At 43.1% G+C, this 26,640-nt stretch overlaps 1 protein-coding gene and 1 non-coding gene across 2 annotated transcripts in view; one reads left to right on the forward strand and one right to left on the reverse strand.

Moving 5' to 3' along the window:
- STK39 (serine/threonine kinase 39) overlaps positions 1-26,640 on the reverse strand; it is a 318,038-nt gene that overhangs the window by 277,153 nt on the left and 14,245 nt on the right. The gene's annotated exons all lie outside the window — the stretch shown is intronic.
- Positions 15,894-15,966, forward strand: TRNAC-GCA. Its single transcript has one exon. It is a non-coding gene; the product is annotated as a tRNA-Cys (tRNA).

Consider the following 26,640-nt stretch of genomic DNA (forward strand, 5'->3'; position numbering starts at 1 on the left):
CTCAGCCTCAGCACTACTGGCATGTAGACCAGATAATTCTTTGTTTTCAGGGCCTATCCTGTATGATGTAGGATGTTTAGCAGCATCCCTGGGCTCTACCCTCAAGAGGTGAGCAGCGTTTCCTCAGCTCTCCGCAGCTGGGACAACCCAAGATCTCTGAAGACACTGAGGATGGCGGGAGAAGAGGGCCAAACCTCCCTGAATCAGAAGGGAGAGAAAGCAGAGGGGGTCCAAGAGAAACCAGCTGTTCTTTCCAAGAGTCAAGGTCCCAGCCAACCCAGGCACTGAGAACTGAAATGGCCTGCAGGGAAAAAAATTCGAGGAAACTGGATAATTCAGAAACCAGATGGTGTGCCTGAGACAAGTGCTAAGAATCAACTGCCCTAAAGAAAAGAAAAAGAAGGAAGAGGTGAAGACCACAAAAAGAGGGAAGGGGAATGGCCTTGTGGGGCCCAGCTACATCAAGTCAGGGCTCCATGGCCCCCAGCTCCCAGGCAGTTTAGCTACGGGTGAGTTTATGAGAAAGAACAGGTGAGAGCTGTTGCCAATGTCAAGACCGAGGCTTCTTATCGTTTTCAGCGGTGCTGACGTGACACAGAGACTGAACACCCTGGAAAGTGACACAGGGGAAAGAAGGCGGAGGAAGAGGCACAGAGCCTGCTCTCTCCAGGGCCCACAGCCACTTGCAAATGCAAGAACAGGTGACAAGGTCTGCAGAGCCAATGCGTGTTCTTAAAATGCCTGTGAAAGGCAGCGCCTGCAGAGTAGAACTAACTACAGGGTTTCTGGAGAGTTTAGCAAAACAGGCTACTTGGCGATCAGTGTTTAAGGCCTAAACACACAGGTGTTCTATGCTGGGAACGGCACACAGCAAGGTCGCCACTCCTGGCCTTGCCCCTTGGGTTGTACAGCTTTAAAAACAGGCATCGGAGAGACACAAGCCAGAAGTGTTTTGTGCCCACCTCAACATTCCACCACCGTCACCTAAACAAGAGAAAGAACATGTCATTCAAACAGGAAGGCCACAGAAAGTCTGCCCTCAGAGTCGGAGGCAAAAGCAAACAGGGAAGAGCATTCGGGGGCCACAGGGCAGCTGGGAGTCAACAGCCCCACCAGGAGCGTAAGTGCTTTTCCTCCTAACACGTCCGTCCATGATCACTATTCACCCAGCGCTGGGGGCTCCAACAGCAGAGAGAACCGCAAGCGAAAGAAGCACTGGCCTTGTCCCCACGCTGAGGTCTGCTGTAGGCATAAAAGCAGGCGAGTGAGGTGGATGGAGACCTTTTTCCCTGGTTCTTCATCTGCCACCTCGGATGCTAATGGTGCACACTCTGTTACAAGGCAAAGTTTAAATCCCGGGATGTCCTTTCTCACCACCCTCAACAAAAGTCTCCCGGCATGATGTCTGGGCTTTCCTTCATGTGTGCTCAGAGAATACAAATCCCTTTGAATATTGGTATACACCAAAAACAATTATGAAGGTTAAAAGCAATACACTGCATGAAATTTACTCTGAAATGCAGGGGGCAAGTAGTAATATGGGTTGATGAAATGGACAGAAAAGGTAGAGAGATGGACAAGTGATGAAATAAGTATGGTAAAGTATTAATGGTAAAATACAGGTGATGAATATACGGGTGTTCACTGTAAATTTCTTCCAACTTTGCTGCATGCTTGAAATTTTTTCATAAGAAATTGTTGAATGCAATTTTTAAATAACCCTGCATTTACCCTAGAATAATAGGTAAGGACAAGGGCAAATTAATACTATATTTTTTAATAAAAAGTAACAGTTTATAAAATACCATGTACAATGTAATCCCAATTTTGTGAATATACAGAAATACCAAAATATTGCTTTCTCTTTTGGAAACAGGATTATTGTGCCTTTCTACATTTTCCAATTTTTCTTCAATGAGCATGTATTGTTTTGCAATTAAAAATTTACTTTCTTCAAGTTTAAACAAAATCTCTGAAGCCAAATCTCAATTACTTACTATTGAGAATTATATGGACTGAAGTAAGTTTTATTTTTGTGGGTTTTTTAATATAGACATGCAGCTCCGTAAGTACCAGATCTCTGAACAAACAGACTCAGTAGAGGGCAATCCCATAAGCCCTACTTTTGACAAGACAAGGAAGCAGTGTGTTTTAGCAGCCAGTGCTTCCCTTGTGGCTCAGCTGGTAAAGAATCCGCCTGCAATGCAGGAGACCTGGGCTTGATCCCTGGGTTGGGAAGATCCCCTGGAGAAGGGAAAGGCTACACACTCCAGTATTTTGGCCTGGAGAATTCCACGGACTGTATAATCCATGGGGTTACAAAGAGTTGGATACAACTGAGCGACTTTCACTTCACTTCACTTCCTTTTAAGCAGATTTGCAATTTTATATACTACTACTAGTCCCCATCAGATCCATCTGGTTTGCTATCAACGTATAGCACATCCCAATCACAACACAGGGCATCAATGTCCTCACAGGGGCCTTCATTGGGCTCCAGAAAGTCCCACAGTGGGTATGTTTACACGTGTTCCTCTGCCCCACGTATACAGCATGATACCTACACTTACTGGCACAAACTAAAGAGACGCCTGATGAGCCAAGTGCTGGAGCAAAAGGAGGAGAGCAAGACCACTGATTCCCTCGGGGATGCCGAGCTAAGCACAGGACCCCTACCTGTGAAATAAGAGTACTTGCCTCACCACACCAAGGTCTCTGTACATGCTTAACACTTCATAGTGCTACAGACCACAAGGCAGACCCCCAGCAGTTCACTCACTTCCAAAGAGAATAAAGGAATGAAAAACAAGAGTGTTCGTAAGGATGTCTTTCAGGATCCAGTGTTCAAAGGTGGTGATCAATCTGAGGTACGTAAGGAGGGGAGAGGGAACTCACATGCTAATCCTGAAGTGAAGAAGTGAAGTGAAAGTTACATCCAACTCTTTGCGACCCCGTGGCCTATACAGCCACGGAATTCCCCAGGCCAGAATACTGGAGTGGGTAGCCTTTCCCTTCTGCAGGGAATCTTCCCAACCCGGGAATCAAACTGGGTCTCCTGCATTGCAGGCAGATTCTTTACCAGCTGAGCCACAAGGGAAGCCCAAGCCCTGGAGGTAGAGGCAGGAGGACCAAGGAGGCCCTCCTAAAAGGAGAGGAAACCAACTCCACTGACAGTAGTGAGGTCTACAATACAAGCATAACTCCAGCTAAATCCACTCACTTAAGGAGCCCATGCTCCTGGAAGAAAAGCTATGACAAACCTAGACAGCATATTAAAAAGCAGAGACATCACTTTGCCGACAAAGGTCCATATAGTCAAAGGTATGGTTTTTCCAGTAGCCACGCACAGATGTGAGAGTTGAACCATAAAGAAGGCCGAGCACCAAAGAACTGATGCTTCTGAACTGTGGTGTTGGAGAAGACTCTTGAGAGTGCCTTGGACTGCAAGGAGATCAAATCAGTCAATTCTAAAGGAAATCAATCCTGAATATTCAATGGAGGGACTGATGCTGAACCTGAAGTTCCAATACTTTGGCCACCTGATGAGAAGAGCCAACTCATTGGAAAAGACTCTGATGCTGGGAAAGATTGAAGGCAGGAAGAGAAGGGGATGACAAAGGATGAGATGGTTGGATGGCATCACCAGCTCAATGTACACAAACTTGAGCAAACTCAAGAAGATAGTGAAGGACAGGGAAGCCTGGCATGCTGCAGTCCACGGGATCACAGAATTGGACACGACTTAGCGACTGAACTACAATGAGTGTGCAGCTTCAGGAGAGATTCACCTGACACCTCTCTTTTTCCTTACCAGGTACACCTTTCCATAGGCACAACCAGTCAGAACGCTAAGAGCTTCGTAAGCAGCTGAGCACAGAGAAATGAAAGCCACCTTCTCAGCGATATAAATGACCAAGGTCATATTAAGTTCTCCTCTGAGTACTGGTGAATTGCTACTTTATGACAGTGATTATCTTTTATGCTATTTGCATTTCCATTATTTCCTTTATTTTCCCTTTTTCGTTAGTTTCAATTACATTAACAGTGACGATCACATCTATTTAAATGCATGTATGTGTGTATGCATACATGTACACACATGCACACATACACACATGCTAGCTACAGAAGTAACTCTCCCCTTCTGTATCATTTGGATCAGTTTAACCTTTAATTGAACACCAGTTACTTGCACCACACAATGACGGTAATGCAGCAGATTCAGCAATGAGTGAAAGGTAAAGCCCCAGTACACAAGTACACAAAAACAAAAAGGTATTGTCAGCAGATCTCAAGTGCTTTGGCAATTCAATGGAGTGTATCATATCCACTGCCTAGTGAAACAATGAAGTAAGCTTTCATTCTGATATCAAGGGCAAGTGATGAACACTCTTGGGAAAAAAAGATAATAGAAAACCAGTGTCCTTTTAATGTTTAGTATGAGTAAGCGCACACACAAATTCTCTCCTAATCCCACTGAGGTTAGTAATAATGGCAGTAATAAGCATTTTTACCAGCTTTCTACCTAAACTCTGGCCAAGATAAACTGTCATCAAGATTTAAGGACCTGCTAACCTATCAGACTGCACCACCCCAAATGATCAACCGATCAGGTGCAAGTACACTTTAGGAGGCAAACAACGTCAATAAAGCACAGAAACCCAAAACGACCAATTGACAGTGGCAATAGCTACCTTTACACTCTTTTAGGACAGCGTAACACAGCCTAGGTTGTAAAGAAAGATACATGCAGAAAAACCATCATGGAAAACTACCTCTTCTTTGCACATGTTCCCTTATGAACTCACTCCACCTTTTTCCTTTGCTGCCAATGGCTTCTCTCAAATCCTCACATCTAGTTCCAATCTCTCCTCTGAGACCCATGTGACAGACGTCACAAGGGCTCACCAGTATCTCGTTTCTAAGCACAACAGCACCGCGTTACCTCGCGATTGACAAGACCACGTGAATGGTGGGGCCAGTGAAATGCGGGCAGTGTTGAGTCACTCATCATGGCTGAGGCAGAGCAAAGTTCCCGCAGCCCCTCCCCGTCCTGCAGCAATCGGACAGCAGAGCCGCACGACTGAAGCAGCCTGGATCACCGAGCTGCTGCAGGAAGGACGGCTGACCTGGAGCGTCTCCAGGACTCAGAAGACTCTGAGAACAAGAAGTGCGCTTCTGCTGGGTTAAGCTCCTGTGAGTTCAGGATTGTTTGTGACCAACCTCAACGCCCAGCTTACCTGAGACAACAAGTTTAGTGGACATATCAAGGGCACCAAAAATCCATCTAAAATCAAATCACCACCGTCTTCCACCTGCCTCCAGAGAAGCCTGCCTGCTCTGTTTTGGTTAATCCTCCCAACATTCAGGGTCTGCCCCTTTCCTCTACATTCCCCAGGCCTGGATGAAGAAATGGTACCAAAGCAGTTTGATAAATTATTATGGTTGGTAATCAAAGTCTTGAGCAAAAATCAAATGAGTTTTAATAAGTTAGCCTTTAAAAAGAATGATGGAAATGATCAAGAAACCACCAGAAAAATATTTGGGGGAAAAAATAAGGCTCAACCATGAAACTGAATGTCTACTTATACACTTTTCTCCCCCCATGAGTAACTAATGTAACTGAAAAAAAGGAAAATCTCAATTCCCCACCCTCATCACCCTTACTGCAAGGATATGCCAAGTTTGAACTCATCCAAACAGATAAAACAGGCAAATAAATATGCTTTACATTTTTTAAGGGTCAGAACGCCGCTACTCAGAACATACTGGAAACTCTTCACAAATATCGCCCACAATTGTAAAAATTAAAAGCTTAAACCCACAGAATTGTAGCGCAAATATCAAAAGTTAACTTCAAAGGTCATTTATCACCATTTTCCCTCCCCTTCTTGAAAGGGGCCCACACATGCTGGCTCAGAATAGAGCTATGAAAGAAAATATGTATTGCGGTTTCATAAAACTTTTGTAGCTTATAGGTGTTGCAAATTTCATTACCGGTTCCTAGATCATACAAGCTGCACAAAAACATCAAGACACGCAGTCCCATTTGTTTATCTACCACTTAAGCAACTGTCACACTTTGAATAATGGATCTAAAATCTGCACTCGGAAAAAAAAAAAACTTTAATCTCCTTGTTTTCTGTGGGAACACCAGGGAAGGTTTTCTTTTCATCTGAAAGGCAATCTACATAATATGATATACAATATAATTATTATTCCACTGGTCTTTCTGAAATGAAGCGAAAATGTTCCCATCGAAATTTCAAGCGTGAGGAGGCATTATATAATTTAAAAGGAAGGGTAATTAATCAGCCATTCTGTCTATGGTCATCTAATCCCACTGAACAAACTGTTCAGTTCCTCTCAAGCCAACTTAAAAATCTTGCACCTTCAATATTCTAGGCAAAAGATTACTAAGTAGCGATAAATCTAGTTAAAAGGAAAGTTTTAACTTAGATTTACCCAGAAGGCAAAGCACAACTGTTCTCTCTCCCAATGCCTCTATTCTGTCTCAAGACTGCTACTTCACGTGGCAGGATTGCTCAACACAAGTCTATGTTGCAGTGAGGAGCAGCCTTCATTTTAGCTAAATGAGTCAAGAGAAAGTAGTAGTATTTATTGGTCAGCACACACCCATCAGATACTTAGCACACATGCACACCTGTTCACAAGGGTCATTTCTGTTCTAGAGTTTACAGAGAGTTCACCAACCCTAGGAAGAAGAGAGAAGCCGGCAGTTCTACCTTCTCAACCATGCTCTGCTCCTTTAACTTCCATACCAGTGAGTTCTGGGTAATATGTAGAGAGTAATATTCCTGTCTTAAAATTGTGACTTTGTATCTGCATCTGCCTTTCAATATATATATGTTTTTTAATTTTACTAAGTGATAAGTAGTAAACATGTGTCTGCTTCATAAAGCACCATCCAAAACATGCTGTCTTCTGTCTCCAGGTAGATCATCAGAGGAAACTGGTTATTATCAGTGGGCAATAGTTAAAAAAAAAAGAACCTACTGTTGTGGATGTGTGCAAATACCTCCTCTTTCTGGACAGTGCATTGGTGTAAATATTCCTATCCTAGGTTCTGAAAGTAAAATTTAGACACAAACATTCACTGGTTCTGCACCTGTGAATAAACTTGGTATAAACTAAGTTGTGCACCATGATTAGGATGTGGGTGAAGGTGATGACACAGAGCCAGGAGAAGTTTAAAAGATAACCACCCACCTTAACCACACCTTACGCAAAAGGTGACCAGTTGCTCGCTATGTGTTTGGACTCCTTAGAAAGAACGAGGCATCACAAGTTGAAACTACTATCCCAGAGGAACCACAATGGCCCCTTTAAAAAGTACCTCTTCAGTCACCCAGAACTCTTCTTTCCCCAACTTCAGAAGAGGTGAAAGAAGGAAGCTTGAGTTCAACATGAAGGTCACACGCCCTCACTCTACAGAGAAGGACTAACACCCTGTGCTTAACAAACAGACCAAACTAATACCTTCATTCAGTTAAGTGTTTGTACAAGGAAGTCACTGAAACTCACTGTTCGTGGGAATGTTCCCTCCCCACCTTACCTGCAGGAAGGCAGTATTGACTTCCTCCCCAACCTTGATTTCCAAAAAATTAGCCCTCCAGAAAGAAGTCTTCTGCAACAGCCCAGCTCCCCAACTCCACAGCAAACCTGGCCAAGGCTCCTGACCCTGTGCCCTTGGGAAAATCACTTCTCTCTGAGCTACCTGCCGGGCGGGCAGCGTGGGGGTGAGGATGGCCTGGATTACATGTCTAAAGAGAGCTTACAGGTCTGAAGTGTAGTCACTCAGCCGTGTCTGACTCTTTGCAACCCCATAGACTGTAGCCCGCAGGGCCCCTCTATCCATGGAATTCTCCAGGCGAGAATACTGGAGGGGTTGCCACTTCCTTCTCCAGGGGACCTTCCCAGCCCAGGGATTGAACCTGGGTCTCCTGTATTACAGGTGGATGCTTTACCATCTGAGCCACCAGGGAAGCCCAGGCTTACAGATTGTACTAGGATAGCTGTTCAAAGAAGGTCTCAAAAAGCAGTGAGCCGCCAAAGACCTCATCCCTGTGCCGTGACTAACCTTCATGCCCGCAATCCCAAGGCAAAGTGTATTCACAGAATGAAGCAGTGCACTTTCGGTAAAGATCAGGTTTCCAGACCACAGGAAACGTAAAGCATGGAAGTGCAGACTGTAGCACAGGCATTCTGGAGAGAATCCACCTCGGTCTATCTCGAGGCCAAGTTCATACATGCTCCCATGATCCACGTATCCCGTTCCTAGACATGCGTCCCCGTGACTCCTCCCGCAGGCCTGAGAGGGCACGATGAGGGTGTGCCCTACAGACCTGTGCGTGGAGCTGGAGGAAAAGATAAGATGGGAACGATGTCTAGGTAAACATAGCAAGATTAATAAGAAGATCATAGTGCTGAGTTCAAAAAAGTAAAAGATGGTAAAAGCTAGCGTACAATATGAATTTAAGACATGAACAAATGTCCTCATGTGCTATAATAACCACACACTCTATATGTGATTCCTGTGAAATGGTTAAAAAAAAAAAAAAAAACACTTAAAGCAGTCTGTCACATTTTAAGCACTTAGTAAATATCAACTATTATTAGACAAAAAGATGGTCACAATACATTGTAAACCTTCTATTACAAACTTCATTTATGCATCATCCTTTCTCCTAAGGGGCTTTCTTTTCCTCTATTAAAAACATGCATAAAAGTGATTAGAAACTTATGTTTAAAACTGTTTACAGTGGTTACCTCTGAGGAGACTTGTATGTGTGTTTTAGCTTGTTCTCCTTGCTTGGCTCTATTTCTACAATGAATAAACATATATAACTTTAGAATTGTCTTTAGTCCTTAATGTCCCTTTCAGTATGATTCATGACACACCAAAAAATAGAAATATCTCAAAAATGCACCCCATCAATGAGGAAATAGTTCTATCATGGTACACGCCGATAGCAGAATATTTTATAGCCAATTTTTATCAATGTGGGGAGACAGCATACTGTCATGTGGAAAAAAGCAGGCGCTGGAATTGCACATGTAGGAGATCTGAAAAGACACAGACGACAGTGGTCAGCAGAATGGGCTCTGGAGCTGCCCACTCCCTGCTCACATCCTGCCTGCAGGATAATGTGATTGCCTCCCTGAGCCTCAGTCCTCATCTGCAAGATGGAGATGATGACAGTGCCTCTCGTGAGGCTGCTGTAAATAAATGCAAAATATGCAGAACAAGCAGGAAAAAAAATATGTATAAGGCCCACTAGGAAATGTCTGCCTTTTATTTACGGAGATTAAACCTCAATAAAGTTGACTGCTTGTGGTCATGTATGGATGTGAGAGTTGGACTGTGAAGAAGGCTGAGTGCCGAAGAATCGATGCTTTTGAACTGTGGTGTTGGAGAAGGCTCTTGAGAGTCCCTTGGACTGCAAGGAGATCCAATCAGTCCATTCTAAAGGAGATCAGCCCTGGGATTTCTTTGGAAGGAATGATGCTAAAGCTGAAACTCCAGTACTTTGGCCACCTCATGCAAAGACTTGACTCATTGGAAAAGACTCTGATGCTGGGAGGGATTGGGGGCAGGAGGAGAAGGGGACGACAGAGGATGAGATGGCTGGATGGCATCACCGACTCGATGGACATGAGTCTCAGTGAACTCTGGGAGTTGGTGATGGACAGGGAGGCCTGGTGTGCTGCAATTCATGGGGTCGCAAAGAGTCAGACACAACTGAGTGACTGAACTGAACTGAACTGAAAGTTGATTCAAAAACACATGCACACACAAAAGGTCACAATATTGTGTAATTTCATTTATAAGAACTATCCAAAATAGGTAAACCCTTAGAAATGGGAAGCAGGGCTCCTCCCTGGTGGCCCAGTGGCCAGGACACCAAGCTTCCACTGCTGGTGCCTGGGTTCAAACCCTCGTCGGGGAACTAAGATCCCACAAGCCAGGCAGCATGGTTTAAAACAGAAAATAGAAAGGCAGACTGGTGGTTGCCAGGGGCTGAGATAAGGGAAAAGGGAGAGTAACTGCTGACTGGGCTGGGGCTTTATTGCGGTTGATGGGAGTTTGGGAACCAGGCAGAGGTTGTGGTTACATGATGTGAATGTACTAAATGCAACTGGACTGATCATTTTTAAAGGGTTAATTTTATGTTTATATAATTCTACTTATGTGAATTCAGTGGGGGAAACATGAATGCAAAACAACATTTGTCAAGAATATATACAAACTAATTAAAGATGAAAATACATAGTCATAAAGGTTCAAAGGGGGAAAAGAATGATTAAGGGGATTACGTATAAATGCAAGCCAAAAAATAATGTGATGCAGCATAACCCAAAAACAAGCCCTGCTGACAGTGTGTTCCCTGAACAGACTCTGGCGTGGTTTAACCTTCATCACCTGGGGCCAAAACACAGTCTTGGTATGCTGCCACTTCCTTTTTAAAAAAGAAATGGTGTTCACCTCTATTCTTCATTTTGCCATTTGCTGTTGTTACCTACTGCTGTGTATCTTGGAGCACTCCTCACGTTAGTGCATATCATCTTTTGTCACTGCTTCAAAGCTCTACAGATGTATTAATATCAAGATCCAAATACTTTTAACTTGCTTTATTTGATCATACATGGTATTTTGCCCTTGAGCATACATAACATGCCAGTTAATGACAGTTTCATAAAGAAAGGTTAAACATGGTATGCAACTGCCTATACCAAACAAAACTCTGACATAAGGTTAGCTTTTAGAGCTAGCTTATATGCATCCTTCAGAGACAAATGCCTCCCACAAATCATTAATGCTACAACCAAACAGCCAAGGGTGCAATGATTTTCCCCCCACCTCCACTTCCACACCCTCCAAACTGAGGTTGATTTGATCTGATTTCATAGGGGAAGAAAAAAAAAAGTCTTAGCTGGATAGGAGCTCATTGTATGATTCTTTGACCCAAGATGGCCCTTCCCTAAGCCCAGGGACTGGCCCGGCCTGGCTGCTTGGTATTAAGTTTAAAGGCTTGGAATTCGTTCAGAGGATACACTCAGTGTCAGCAACAAACCCATGAAGTTCACCTTGGAGCTTCTGGCTCCTCTGACAACCATGCCAAAAACTCCACCTTTTTTTTTCTAGATCTGTTTTCCAAATCCCAAACACCAACACGTTCACCTGCTCGTGTGTATCGAACAGAGTTCTCTAGGGTTTTGTTTTCATCAAAATAAACTGGTATAAAAGGCTGCCCTTTTTAATAATTAGTCACAAATGTCAGCTGCCCCAAGGTGACACAGGATGGACAAACTTGAGATTTGTGAAGAAACAGCAGCTGGAAACAATCACACAGGGAAAACGCACAAACACTCAAGGAAACAGCCCCCTCTGGGCTTAAGGAAAGACATGCATTTTAGAAACCTAAAATAGGCCATTTATCAGAGGCGGGGTGGAGGTGGGGGTGGGGGGTGCAAAGGTCACCCCGAGGTACCAGGGTGGAGGACAGAACCACCTCTCCCAGGCGCTGCCTCCTGTTCTCATAGGACTTGCCAGCAAGAAGGGTCTGTTCCGGGGCCAAGGGCTATCTGGCATCTCTAAGGTTTGGGCAGTTATACAATACAATTATTTTTTTTTGCATAGCATCCCTCCCACAGGGCATTCCAATAAGCTTGACAAAGGGAGTCATTCATAGACTTGATAAAAGCGAAGCAAGGAAAACTTTGTAACCCAAAAAGACGGGAAATAAACAGTTGAGAGGAGGAAAGGGCCCCCAGGCTTCCCCTGGAGGCTTTCATCTCCCCACCCAACACTTGGGCTGAGGCAATGAGAGAGAGGGATGCAAGGGAGAGCAAACAAAATCAGAGGGTGACAGAGGAATGGCTTCCCAACTTCCAGAGAAGGTACAACCTCACTGTTGACAAACAGTAAAACAGTCCCCTGCCAAATGACCTGAAATTGGTTTGGAGTTTTGTTTTTGTTTGGGGTTTTCTGAGGCCAGCTATTTACTCTACTTGTTAAATAATAAACACAAGTTACAAAATGTTTTCCTAATTTATGACTTACCAGCCTGCTTTACTCTGACAGAAACAGAAATGTGCCTACACACCAAGGCAAAAGTTGTGTTTGGCTGTTAAAAGATCTTGGAATTCCGACAAGAAATTCCTGGGTCTGGGCACTCTGCTGCTGCTGCTGCTGCTAAGTCGTTTCAGTTGTGTCTGACTCTGTGAGACCCCATAGACGGCAACCCACCAGGCTCCCCCGTCCCCGGGATTCTCCAGGCAAGAACAGTGGAGTGGGTTGCCATTTCCTTCTCCAGTGCAGGAAAGTGAAAAGTGAAAGTGAAGTCACTCAGTCGTGTCCGACTCTTAGCCACCCCATGGACTGCAGCCTACCAGGCTCCTCCATCCATGGGATTTTCTAGGCAAGAGTTTTGGAGTGGGGTGCCATTGCCTTCTCCGCTGGGCACTCCAGAAGGGGCTAAATGTCTTTTTTTCAGGGAGGTGAGCCATCTAATGAAGAGAAGAATCACTGTTCTTAACTGGAGCAGAGTGAAAGTCACTCGGTCATGTCCCACTCACTGGGACCCCATGGACTATACAGTCCATGGAATTCTCCAGGTCAGAATACCAGAGTGGGTAGACTATCCCTTCTCCAGCAGACCTTCCCGACCCAGTAATCAAACCGGGTTTCCTGCATTGCAGGTGGATTCTTTACCAACTGAGCTATCAGGGAAGCCCTTACAGACATGCGTGTCTTTAGGCTGAGAAACATTATAGGTTGCCTTCAACAGAAGACATGACCCAGGTGCTTTCAACCTTCTAAAAGCAAAGCCCATTTCACCACAGCACCTCTTATCCACAGATGAGCTTATGAACAAAAGAAAACCCTGCTCTCCCGAGCAGGTCTCAGCCAGGTCCCCCTAGCTGGGCGGCTACCTACACAGCCCACCTCTTCTAGGTCTGAAGTGTGGTCACTCAGTCGTGTCCAGCTCTTTTAATCCCATAGACTGTAGCCCACTAGGCTCCTCTGTCCATGGAATTCTCCAGGCAAGAACACTAGAGTGGGTTGCTATTCCCCTCTGCAGGGGATCTTCCCGACCCAGGGACTGAACCTGGGTCTCCTGCACTGCAGGCAGATCCTTTACCATCGGAACCACCAGGGAAACCCAACCCCTTCAGGGTGCTAGAAGTATTCCCCAGTTCAGGTGCTGCAGAGGAGTGGGAGGGGACAGCAGATGGGGTGGAGGGATGAGGTCAGCTCCAGGCCTGGGTTCTCAGCAATAGCAGATGCACTGTGGCAGGTAAAGGAGATTTTTCTCGGGCCTGCCCGGGCTGTCCTGCCACAAGGCATTTCCTATCAATCTGAACCAACTGCCAAAACCCAACTTGGTGATGTGTTTCACTACAACTTAACCAATATTTTCAAAAGCATCCCATTCTTCCAGCTTATCTAAGAAGAACATTCCACAAAGGAAGCCTGGAAAGTAATATATTGGAATTCCTTAAGTCACATGGGAATGTGTTGCATTACAGATCTACCGTGTTCAATTTCGTATTGGCCTTCATATATAGAATGAATGAAAGGTATATATTTTTTTCATTGATATAGTCAATGAATAATATAGAGATATGGATATAGATAGGTATCAAAGCCAGCCCAGGAAACAAATATGCTCTATAAAAGAAAAAACATCAATTACTGATTTTAATATCAAATCCATGTTAGCATCACAACTTAGAAAAAGATCACTAGAAGCAAATCACTTAAATTCTCTCCACTTTGAAAATACAATATGTATAGGGACAATATGAGCTTCTCTGGTGGTTCAGACAGTAAAAAAATCTGCCTGTAATGTGGGAGCCTGGGGTTCGATCCCTAGCTCAGGAAGATCCCCTAGAGAAGGAAATGGCAACCTACTCCAGAATTCTTGCCTGGGAAATCCCAGGGATAGAGAAGCTTGGCAGGCTACAGTCCACGCGGTCCCACAGAGTTGGACACGACTCAGTGACATACGTTTTCACTTTCACTTTTTCAGAGGGATAGTAAAAACATAATACTGTGTCATCATTAAGGAAGAAATATACGGAAGTTCCTCTTGCTGATGGGCATCCCAACAAAGAAGGGACTGAGAGAGCACCAGCCCACACAAGGGCAAGAGGGTGCCACAGACGAGCCCCGTGCTCTGCCCCAGAAAGCCTCTCTCTGCAATCGGTGGCACTGCTGCTGTCACTGACGGAAGTCCCACAGGACAGAGAGGACTGTGTGTGATTCATTTGTACAGAGGGTCCCGCAGCCTGGCCTGAATGTCCACAGTAGGCAACTGACTTATACAGAGCCACCAAAGCAGAGAAAATTCCCAAAAGGATGTCTTGGGAAAGTTCACTTTCACAGCATCAATGTGTATCATCTTTCCTGGGAAGCTGACCAGTCAGGTCAAAGTCCTACCACCGAAAACGATGACCGTGGGATACACAGGCACCACACATACCAAGACGAAGGCAGGGGAGCCCTCGTCCTCTGCCCCCCAGTCCTCCCCAACGCTCCCGAAAGAGGGTGAGCAAAAACAAGGGCCAACTCAGCTTAAAAGACACGAGCATACTGACAGAAACTTCTCATCGTGAGCCTGGAAGGCCCGAGACAAAATCAAGAGGTGTCACCTTTCTGCAGAGGTAATTCCACACACAGAGAGCAGGCAGGAGCAGAGGACAGACTTCTCCTCCGCCACCAAGCCCCCCCAAAAGTAAAATAAGTAAAAACAGATCCCAGAAGGTCCAAAAGGGAGATGGGAAAGCCTGAACTGGACACTCGCAGAACAGTCAAAAGACTGATGTCCATTCAGCCTCTCAGCAAATAACCACTGGCTCCTGCCAAGTGGCAAGAACCCTGTTGAATGTTACTCAGGATATAAAACCTGGGACAAGCATGTTTCCTCTTCTCAAGGATTTGAAAGTTACCAGAGCATATAAACTTTATGCCCACACAGCTGCATTACCCAGTTGTAGGTGATTTTCCCTAAGAACTGAACAAATCAAGAGTTTGGGATAGGCATTTGGGTTGAAACCTGAATGACGCATGTAACTTATATAGCAGAAAAAAAAAGGGAGAGAGAGAGACTAGCACTCTAGAAAGTAGCCAAAGGTGCAATGAAGGCAAAAAGGTGGGATGAACCATTTATTTTCAGGAAGCAAAAAATACAACAGGTGAAAAGTAATGAAAGGAAAAAAACAAGGATGAAATACTGAAACAAGTCACTAGCAGGGCTGGAAGTAAGACAAGAGATATATCAGGGCAACCAACATCCCCTACTGTGATCACTGACTGCCCTACCTTCAAAGTGAAATCAAACAGCGCGGCATAAAATGTGGGATGATGACAGCTTTTGTCTGTTCCTTTTCTATCAAGTACTATTTGTTTAGGAGAGAAGAGGTATCCAATTAGTCTAAGAGATGAGCAATGATCCCAGATTTCCCAGAAGGTAACACCAGTCCTTGGCAGTGGGGGAGAGGGGGGCACTATTGCCTTGGCCAGGCAAATCCCAATTCTCTTATGACTTATGTGGTACTTGAGCTTCCCTGGTGGCTCAGACAGTAAAGAATCTGCCTGCAAAGGGGGAGATCTGGGTTGGGAAGATCTCCTGGAGAAGGAAATGGCTACCCATTCTAGTATTCTTGCCTGGAGAATCCCATAGACAGAGGAGCCTGGCAGGCTACATTCCATGGGGTTGCAAAGTTGGACACAACCAAGCGACTAACTATAGCACCTTGGTAGACCAAACATGTCTCTTTATGTCCAGTAAGTGAAAAAAAAGTTTTTTCAAAATTTTAAATGTGTTCAGATCTTTTCACGTACACTTAACTCTCAATTTGTTGCTTCCCTGGTGGCTTAGATGGTAAAGCGTCTGCCTGCAATGCAGGAGACCCAGGTTCGATCCCTGGGTCAGGAAGATCCCCTGGAGAATATAGCAACCCACTCCAGTATTCTTGGCTGGAAAATCCCGTGGATGGAGGAGCCTGGCAGGCTACAGTCCATGGGGTCGCAGAGAGTCAGACACGACTGAGCGACTTCACTTTCTCAATTTGTTGGTCAGCTGCCTTGCAAAGTACAGTAAGTCCCCTACATACAAATGAGATCCGTTCTAAGAGCATGTTCGGAAGTCCAACAAAGTTAGCTAGGTACCCAACTAACACAATCGACTATATAGTACTGTAATAGGTTTATAATACTTTTCACCCAAATAATACATAAAAACAAACACAAAAAATAAATATTCTTCATCTGACAGTACAGTACCTCAAAAAGGACAATACTGCAGCAGCTGACACACAAGGGCTGACACTGAGTGAGCAGGAAAGAAGAGTCACTGCCTGGAGGAGGGGGAGGAGATGGTACCGTCAGCAGGAGGAGGTGGAGGGCAGGCAGCAGTCACACTCAGCCTGGTGTTGCTGGAACGCATATTCACATCTTTCAAAGTTCTCAACTTGAAGGTTCACACGCAGGGGACTTACTGTGTAGCTTAGCCATGACTAGGAGGCCTTCCACTGCACACTGAGATGGCCCGTGGCCCTGTCCCTTCCTTCCTGGGGAGGGGAGGGCTTTTCCTACGGCTCCTTTTACTTCCCTCCCTCTCACATCACAGAGTTGTTTGTAGGCCTCTGTCCTTCCACTGTCCAAACCCAATGTCTGTCAGAAAGATGCCCTCAGCTACAGAAGAAAACTTAGCTAGCCCACCCCTCATCTTTTCTCTGAGTGGTCTGTAGCAAGCTAGCACTCCCCTCTCAACGCAAAAACTCTGGTCTCTCAATTGCTTTCCTAGCAATCTTGCCACGACCTAAAGACGCAGCCTTAGGAACATAAGCAGCCATGTCCTAGAGTCGACCTTTAAACGGATGAGACTTCACAGCGAGCCCTCCGGACTCTCACTCGCTTTGCTGTCATGATGGAGGAGAAGTCAAGTTTCCTTAACCTGCTTTCCTTGCTTTCATCTAGTATTTTACATACCTGTTGCTAATTCTGATTGACTTGTTTTCTTTAAACTTTATCATGTAAGCATGATGTGCTTATCTCATTGTGCAATGCAACTCAGAACATGCTGGCATGCCATGGAGGGCTCACAAAGAAAAGAAATGAAGTCTTCGTTTCCTTGCGCCCTTGAACAGTCGTGACAATCGATGACTCTCTTTGTTAACAGGTTTCACTGTGGGAAAAAGGAATGGGATGAAACTCAACAGCTCAATTAGCAACAGCGATAGATGCCAAAGGAAGCGTCTCCGCAGAGCCAGGACAGTGGCGCAGCTGGCCTACCCGGCGAGAATTCTGGGACGAAGAGGTAAAGCCATGCCAAGCTGCACCACAGCGATGGTCAAGAGTATGGACTTTCAGGGAAGAGAAACTAAATCTGTCCTTGGCAAATCTGTGTAATCGTAAGCTTCGGTTTCCTCGTTGGCTTGATATGTGCACTAAAGAAAATATGCATGCAAAGTCCTGGGCGGAGTGGCTACTAACTCAGCACTGATGAAGCGCCGATGATCAGCAACGCGGATTCAGAGCTTTTCCCCTCAGATGACACAGATAGGCAATGCCAGGGGAGACATCGCAGTCAAACGCAAGGCATTTCTACTGCATCAAGAAAAACAGCCCATCAGATGAAAGCCAGTATTTCTAGGGAAAGTGCTGGTTCTAAACTCGTCTCCACTAAATGCTTTAGTTTCTTCCAGATTTTTTTTTTTTTAAAGAAAAAAAAACTTTTTATTTAAATTGTCAAAGATAATATAATTGTAGTTGCGGGCAACGGAGGGAATTAAGACAATACACCCTGCCTCACTCACCAAATAGCGCCTCCAATTATACCTAGGCTACAGAGAAGAGGTTGTATTTTTAAATGAAGGACCAACCTACATACAAAAATATTTTTCCAGTACAAAGTTAAAATCTTTGACTTCAAATGCTGATCTAGGAGACAGAGTCAGAAATAATGGTTCCTTCTGCTTCCCAAATCCATTTCTTTTGTACTGAAATTATTTGTTGAGTCGGTTAAATCATAATAAACTGCAGTTGATTTCGGAGAAAAGGGAACGTGTGAGCAGGATGATGATAAGTAGAAAAATTTCACTACAACCAGGATATCTTTGTTTAAAGGCACAAGTTGATTAAATTCACATCCTGTGGTCATTTGTTAAATTTTCAGAACAATGGTAAATGTAGTTACTGAGAAAACAGAAAAACCATTGTTCCTTTTCATTAGTTCTCACCCTTGTCAAAAGTTTAAACACTGATTGTCTAAAAGTCTACAGCTTATAGTCAAGATAAAAGCATGATGTTAATACAAGAACATCAAAAAGCTAAACAGAGATTCATACATACACATACTTACATATGCAAATATTCAACTGTTAGCATTTAAACCATGTTTGTATAGACAATACTAAACTTCAGAAGCTGTCTTTATGAAGAGAATTACCAAGTGTCATCAAAATATTAGCTCTGTCTATCTCTTACCACAATTCCACCTTGGAACAAACTTTACAACACAGTGGATGGCGGGAATGTCACAAGTTGGAGTTGCAATCCTTTCCTTTAGAATTCTAACAATAACGATATGATATGCGGGCGCAGAGACAGGACTTTGGAGAAAAGGTGATCAGTACTGAATCTTAGTTACACAGCTCCGCTAGAGAATGACCTCACTGGGATGTAATCAGTTCCCTGTTTTCTCCTGGAGACTTTCTAAGTTCCTTCAAGGTCAACCCTCAAAGGGAGCTCCTCTTTATATTACCAAGATGTAGCAATGCCTGGCACACACCTGAGCTGAGCAAACACCAAATAAATAGACTGAGGATAATCAACCCACCCTCTGATCAAGTAAAAGCAGGGAGGTGTATAAATTCTGACCTTTGGCCAGCTCACGTTAGCTCAGGTCTTTTTCTACAGAACAGACTCATTCCCACCCTCTTCTCTGGATCCTGAGAACCACCATCCCACTTTCCACAACACGTGAAGAACAATCTTCTTAACCCATAAGGCCTCTGACCACCAGGCAAGAGATTCCAGGATATTATAGGCATGTTTAAAAAGTAGGATATCTGCACAGGTTAGTTTTCTTTTAAACATTTAACAGTCTGCTGTTTTGGCTGAATTTTTTAGCCTGGTTTCAATGTTGGGAAGTACATGAGCAAAGCTCTATAATTTTCTCTCTTCTATAATGAAAGGTCTTTTGAGTCCACTGACAGAATTCTGTGTTCTCTACGGCTGTCAACATTTCAGCATTAATGTTAGTAACTTTCTTAAACCTCCCAAACCCCCATCATTGATTTAGGTAGATGACAGGCCATGAGAACTGCTGCTTTATGCAAATAGTCACTGACTGAATTTGGGGGTACTTTGTATGACAAAGAAAGAAATCTATTAAAACATTTGAGTAGTAAATATATGAAACAGCGACTACTAAAATAAAAGGCTTGGAGATAAAATCACGTGATCTATTTTAATGAGTATTAAAGTTTACTGAATGGCAGTGGATTTTCTAAGTCATTGGATACTCAATTATCCATACCAATGGAAGGGTACCTGGTATGGAAAATACAAATAATATTGTTGTATACCTGAAACTAATACAACATTGTAAAGCAAGTATACTCCAATAAAAAGTTTTTCTAAAAAAAGAAAATATAAATAATAAAAACAGTCTTCACATACTGACAACTTTCTATGTCAAACAGGGGTAACTGAAGCTGCCTCACTGCGCTAATGTGAAGATTACATGGACTAACTATGAAAAGTATTTAACTCAGCGGTTGACATAATAGCTCCTCAGTGCTGTTACTATTATAATCACCTTTATCATTATATTACTCACTATGCATTCTTATTGTTGTTGTGGTTTAGTTGCTCAGGAGTATCTGACTCTTTCACGACCCCATGGACTATAGCCCACCAGGCTTCTCTGTCCATGGGATTACCCAGGCAAGAATACAGGAATGGGCTGCCATTTCCTTCTTCATGGGATCTTCCCAACCCAGGGGCTGAACCAGCGTGTCTGGCATTGCAAGTGGATTCTTTACCACTCAACCACCTGGGAAGCCTCATTAGGCATTACATTATCCTGCAGAGCCAATATGATGGTCCTGATTTGGATGATGAAACACCGGGAAGCTCAATAAGGCCCAGGTACTAGCTCGCAGTCTCAGACTTGGTAAATGATGCCAACGAGATCCAGGCCAAGTTGGCGTAATGTGCGAGTTCTAGCTCTAATGTCATGTGATGCTGCTTCTAACGTAGGGACCTTTCTTCTGGAAGTTAACTCCTTGTCCTCATAGCTTGAAAATCCTAAAGGCAGACGACACAACAAAAGCTGAGGAGGCCAAAGGAACCCTGGAAAGGGCAGGGACTCTGCAACCAGATGCCACTGGGTTCAGATCCAGTGGTGTGATCTTCAAAAGGTGATGCGATCAACCAAGCCTCTGCTTCCTAATTTGTAAAACTGGGATAATCATACCAATCCTGGCAGGAATAAGCTAGGGATACGGTAGAAAGCATGTGAAGTACTTGGTCCTGTCCTCAGCACACAAGGGGTGCTCCACAGACTGGTATCAAAATCATCCCATTGACTTGCATCACTTTTACAAGTACTTAAGTCTTCATGGTATAGAGAAAATTTTTAAATCTCCCAGAATTTCAATTTTCAACATTTTTTTCCAAAGATAACTGTATCTCATGGAGTATAAAATAAAATTCTCCCTCAAGACTCAAGTAACTTTTATTGCCCCTAATTTTTCTTTGGTCATATGTAATTTTTGTTATTTTACACACATATAAAGGAAGAAAATGATACAGTCACCTATTCTATACATAACTGCATTTATGCCAAGCTTTGGTGCTTCTGAAGGAGAATGAAAAGAATGTAATAAAAAACTAAACCAAAATAGAAACGAGTGGGAAATTCTTAAAACACACACAAAAAATCCATTTTCCTAGAGCACTATCTTGCTGCAAAGTAACTGATGAAAGGGCCTCTATACATACACTACATACATGAGCATCAAAAAAAAATAAGTAAATAAACAATGGGACATGTCAACAAAAGGAAAGATGGCTAAACTTTTTTTTTAAATCCAGTAATCAGATGAACAGTCAAATATAATAAAACATGTAGGAAAATCCACTTTATCGTTTCACAAAATGAAAACCCAAAGAAAGCACATTTATAAATGTACTCTAAGCCAGGTACTCGGTGATTTCCAGCTCCCCACCAAAGCAATCAAATACAGATTAGCATGCCTATCAGCTAAGACCAGGCTGTCAAAATGCAAGCTTTAAATTACACATGGCCTTACCAGAAAGTATTTAAAAGATTTTTCTCCTAAATAATAAAGAGTATTGCACAGACTGTAATAAAAGTTTAATTTTGCTTATGTGCTAAAAGGCATTTTTAAAAGCAGATTAAAACACAGAATTCAAGACCACCAGAATAAACATCCCCAAATGAAAGAAAACCACTTGGCTGTCTTTTCCAAAGGCAAACATGCTGTTCGTCTTTCTCAGACCCAGCAAAAATTCCTACAAAATGATAATCAAACAGGAGCTTAAGTGCTGCCTTGCAAATCAGATTATATTTCAAGTGGTCTGAGGGCAAACTAAGATGGCATTTTATGAGCATGGTTCTGATTTTTAAAGGTAACAGGGAAACTGCTCTTCGAGGACTGGGAGACCTGGGCACCAAATTAAGGACTCGGGCATTCAACGGTTACTGAAATGTTCAGCCTGCCAGCCTTTACTTGAAAGAGAAAGAAACTGGGGTCGAGGAGGGAAGAAAACAAGGAAAAGAGGGTGTGGGTAGATACTTAATAATGACTCTTAGGAAGGAGACAGAGCAGCTTAGAGAAACCTTCCAGAACTATTAATAACTGGTCACCTCTGAAACACTGGAGCACCAAACACCTAATGAAATTAAGAAGGACCAGACACTCTTCCCGGTGTGTGCAGAAAAGATACAGTTAAGATGAAACTATTCACATAGGAAAATGAGCTATTCCAGGAGTTTCAGGTTCCAGGTATATTTTTCATAACTTCACCATCATTACATAAACAGGATGAACTATTTCACAGCACTTTCGAGTTGGCAGAAAAGGCAAGACCGTATCTCATGATCCACACATCAATATTTCAGAACTGAAGACAATTTACAACTAAGACACGGCAGAAACTTTCCCAACTTACGTTCCATATGGCAAAAGGAAGGCTGCATCCCAGGAAGTATTTACTGACTTAAATGAATAAGCTGCTTTTAAAGCACACCGTAAAGTATATATTTTTTAACTACAACAAAAAAGTGCATTACTCAGGATTACATTCTAGACTGGTTACTTACCTAGGAGTAATGTTACGAAGGTTCCAGCCACATCCAAGTTTTCTTCCCAGGAGGGAGCTCAGGATGCTACACCCTTACCTGAGGAGGGCGCCTGAGTTTAAGGCAGCAGTTTATAGGCTGGGAGATGCCCTATGTAGCCACTAGGTAAAATCTGGATGCTCAACCTTTGGGATTAAAATTGACAAGCAGAGAATCCGGCAGTTAGTAGCCAAAGCTATGGCTAAAGAGGAAAAGAGAAGCTGAAAGAGCCATAAGGGTTATTATGACTGAGCCAAAATCCTGAGTCAGCAGAAGAGAGGAGCAGGTTGTTTTAGTTGCTAAGTCGCGTCTCACTCTTTGTGACCCTGGGGACTGCAGCCCACCTGGCTCTTCTGACCATGGGATTCTTGTCCAGGCAAGAACACTGGAGCGGGTTGCCGTTTCCTTCTCCAGGGGATCTTCCCGATCCAGGGATTAAACCTTCATCTCTAGCATTGGCAGGCATATTCTTTACCATTGAGCCACCTGGGAAGCCCAGAGGAGCAGGTAAACACAAGCAAAAGCACAAGCTTATTGACGAGCTATGTCATACCAAGGTTAGAGGATCTGGAATTGGGGAATACCAAATTGCTGCTGCTAAGGTCTTGTCCACTTCCAGGGTTCATGAGAACACGCTTGACTGCAATCCCCAAAGACCTAGAGGCTCAGTTTTTGCTGGGCAAAACCTGGGATGATGGATGAAACTCCTATCTCCCCATTCCCATATCTACTTTATAAAGAATGCCCTGTAATGTGGGGGTAATTTTAATGAGTCCCCAGTCCTTCTAACCAAAAGGGTATATTAATCAATTTAGTTACACTGTATAGCCCAGACTTTTTACCAATTCTAAAATTCTTACCATAAATTTGTCCATAGTAACACACTTCACAACATCTCACTTTTTTAGTTAATAAAGTGAAGCAACTTTGATTTCTTAAACTTGGGTGATAACTTTCCTCTTTTCAACCCATCACTACCTACCCCTCCATCCACCATTTTCTCCTCCAGGTCTTAGATATTGCAGGTCTCAGTCAAGTAGGAAATAAGGCAACATGCTGCTGCTGCTAAGTCGCTTCAGTCGTGTCCGACTCTGCGCGACCCCACAGACGGCAGCCCACCAGGCACCCCCGTCCCTGGGATTCTCCAGGCAAGAACACTGGAGTGGGTTGCCATTTCCTTCTCCAATGCATGAAAGTGAAGAGTGAAAGAGAAGTTGCTCAGTCGTGTCCGACTCCTAGCGACCCCATGGACTGCAGCCTACCAGGTTCCTCTGTCCATGGGATTTTCCAGGCAAGAGTACTGGAGTGGGTTGCCATTGCCTTCTGGGTCTAACATTCTTTTATCTTTAAGACCAGAAATGGAAGCAACTAAGAGGGTAGTTAACTAACATAACAAGTGCAGAAAATTTTCATGGTATCTATCAGAAGTACAAATGCAATGCCCCAAGTCCCTGCAGGCCCACTTCTGGATCTCCATCTACAGAAATACGGACCCCTGGAGACAGCCCATGAGTCAACTGCTAAAGGACTGGTTAAGTAAAGTACATCCACGTAACAGAAATGGACCCCAAACAGAAATAAATTGGCATGTTTTAAAGTGAAGTGGATCTGTAAGAGATGACCTAGAATGAAAGCTGTGAATATTTATAATATTTTACTATAAATACATATAAAGATACATGCAAGTAAAATATAGATGTAATATATACTATTTGCAGAAATAAAGTCTGCAAGTTGTAGAATATGATGCCCAGTTACCACATTTCATGTATAATATTTACATTTGAGGAAAAACATCGATGTGTATATTTATACACAGGAAAACAATGTGGAAGGATACACATCACACTGACCATACAGGCTATGGCTGGGAAAGGAAATTGAGGGCTGTTATTTTTCACCAGCTTGATACCTAAGTTTTTTTTATATCTTTGTAATTTTAAAACTCTTTTTTTTTGTTTGTTAATTGTTTGTTTATTGAGAGACTATTTCTCACCCCAGATAGTCATAGTTTCATAGTTCAGGAACACAGGAACAAACTTCCAAGGAACTCAACCCAAAAAATTCTTTATATTCCAAATCACTTTGCACTCTGAAAGATACCAGCCTTCCTCATCTCCTCAGAATCTTTCATGGAATCATAATTTCTGTAGAAGTCTGCATATGCCTTCTTTCTTTTTTCAGCCACAGCAAACTTATAGAAAGCTGCAAACCCCAGGGAGACCATGAACGCTCCAACAATAAGAAATCGCAGACGTTTGGCCAGGAGGCCACGCATCTGAGGTTTTGCCAAAGCAGTGGCAGTTTTTCTTCTCGACGGCTCAACCGTGACGTCCTTTCAGGCTGATGGAGAAATGGACGGCATTCCCGCAGCGCCTTAAAACTCTTTAAAACAAAATAAACACTAGTCGTGCCAATGGGGATTTCATCCTCTTGTCGAAAATGCTATGAAATCCAGACTTAAAAGACCAAAACACTCAACCTTCAGATCATTAAATTCCTAGAGATTCATTTCTCCCATATATCCCTGAAATCAAAAACCTAGTTCTACAAAAAGATATTTAACCAATCTAGAAAATTCTCGCTGCCAGTTCAAGGGTTGATATGAAAGGTCAGTGTGAAATCTCAAAATCATTACTGTGCTCAAACACACCCACAAACAGGAAAGTTACTTACTCATAACTTCCCTCTGTCCCAGAACTCTCTGTAAAATGTTTTCACTTTCCATCAGACAAGTAACAGATACCAGAATAAGGTAATCCATAACACCCAGAGGACTAAAGGCAAAGCAGAGCAGATACTTCTGAGACATAAACTAACACAGACGTTAAGGTTAGATTGTAAATGCATTCCGAGAATACGTGCGAAAAATACACACGTTTTCTGTCCAGTAATCATCAAGTATGTTCGACTCTTGTGCACACATGTGTGCTCTGCCATGCCCAACTCTTTGTGACCCCATGAACTGTCGCCCGCCAGGCTCCTCTATCCATAGGATTTCCCAGGCAAGAATACTAGAGCGGGTTGCCGTTTCCTTCTCCAGGGGATCTTCCTGACCCAGGGATCAAACCCACGTCTCCTGCACTGGCAGGCGGATTCTTTACCACTGAGTCACCTGGGAAGTCCCAGAGTTTCACATTTGTCTCTCAGTATGTACCAAATCACACATGTGAAACAAATCACATTTGCCAAGCAGGTATTAATCTAAGACTAGCTTATTTTTCTTTCTCCAAACAAACAAAATGTGAAAGTACTGGGAATGCTAAAATGTATTAATTTCCAAAAACATCAATTTATGCTTTTTATCTACAGTCCTATCCCATTTACACTTACACTCCTATGGCAAAATTCAAACAGCATCTACCCCTGGGCCATTATGTAATCCGTGATTTTTTCCCCCTTCTCACCCACTTGTATTATCCAAACTTTCTATGATGACCATCTATTATTACTTACATGATATTTGGGAACTTTAAAATAAAATTGGAGGTTTGTTGTTGTTGTTTTGTAACTCAGAGGTCTAGGTAATATCCTCTTCTAATGAGAAATGGGTGTGAGCCAACCACATTTCCACATATCTTATCCATGTACAGATCTGTTGCCCCTCTGGAATGAACAGCAAGCCACTTAACATTTAAATACGTAAAAAGATAACACCAGCCCTCTTTCCACATCTAAAAGCATATAATATCTTATGACAAGGGCTGTTACCAGAAGACTTTTCAATTTAATAAATGGTATACATGCATACCTCCCATCCTTCTATGATTTCTATTAGTATATAATAAACTAAAGAAAGTGGGCAAATTCTGTTGATAACTATTAATGGGTTTCTAATATTTTTACCCTAATAGGCTGGCAATTCTTTTTTGAAAACTGACTTATAAAACAGGGAGTACAATATCACTGGATTGACTTCAAAGTAAAGAAACTTTCACGATTGTCTAGGCAACAATCTACCTTTACACGGAGTGATACAGAGAAAACGTTATTTTTAGAGCTGTGACAGACCTACTTCACTGACTTCTACGTGGCAGGAGAAATAATTACATATGCATGCAAACAATCTATATTTTTAATGTGGTGCTGTTGAATTTTAAGAAGGTCAGTCTGGAATAAAACACCTGAAGGCTAAAAAAGGATCAGCATCACACACATGTGCAGACACACACACACACACACACACACGTACACATACTTAACCCTCTGCCCTTCAAATGTTACATTAGAATAGGTA

The sequence above is a fragment of the Capra hircus genome, chromosome 2, assembly GCF_001704415.2.
Source record: "Capra hircus breed San Clemente chromosome 2, ASM170441v1, whole genome shotgun sequence".
NCBI lineage: Eukaryota > Metazoa > Chordata > Mammalia > Artiodactyla > Bovidae > Capra > Capra hircus.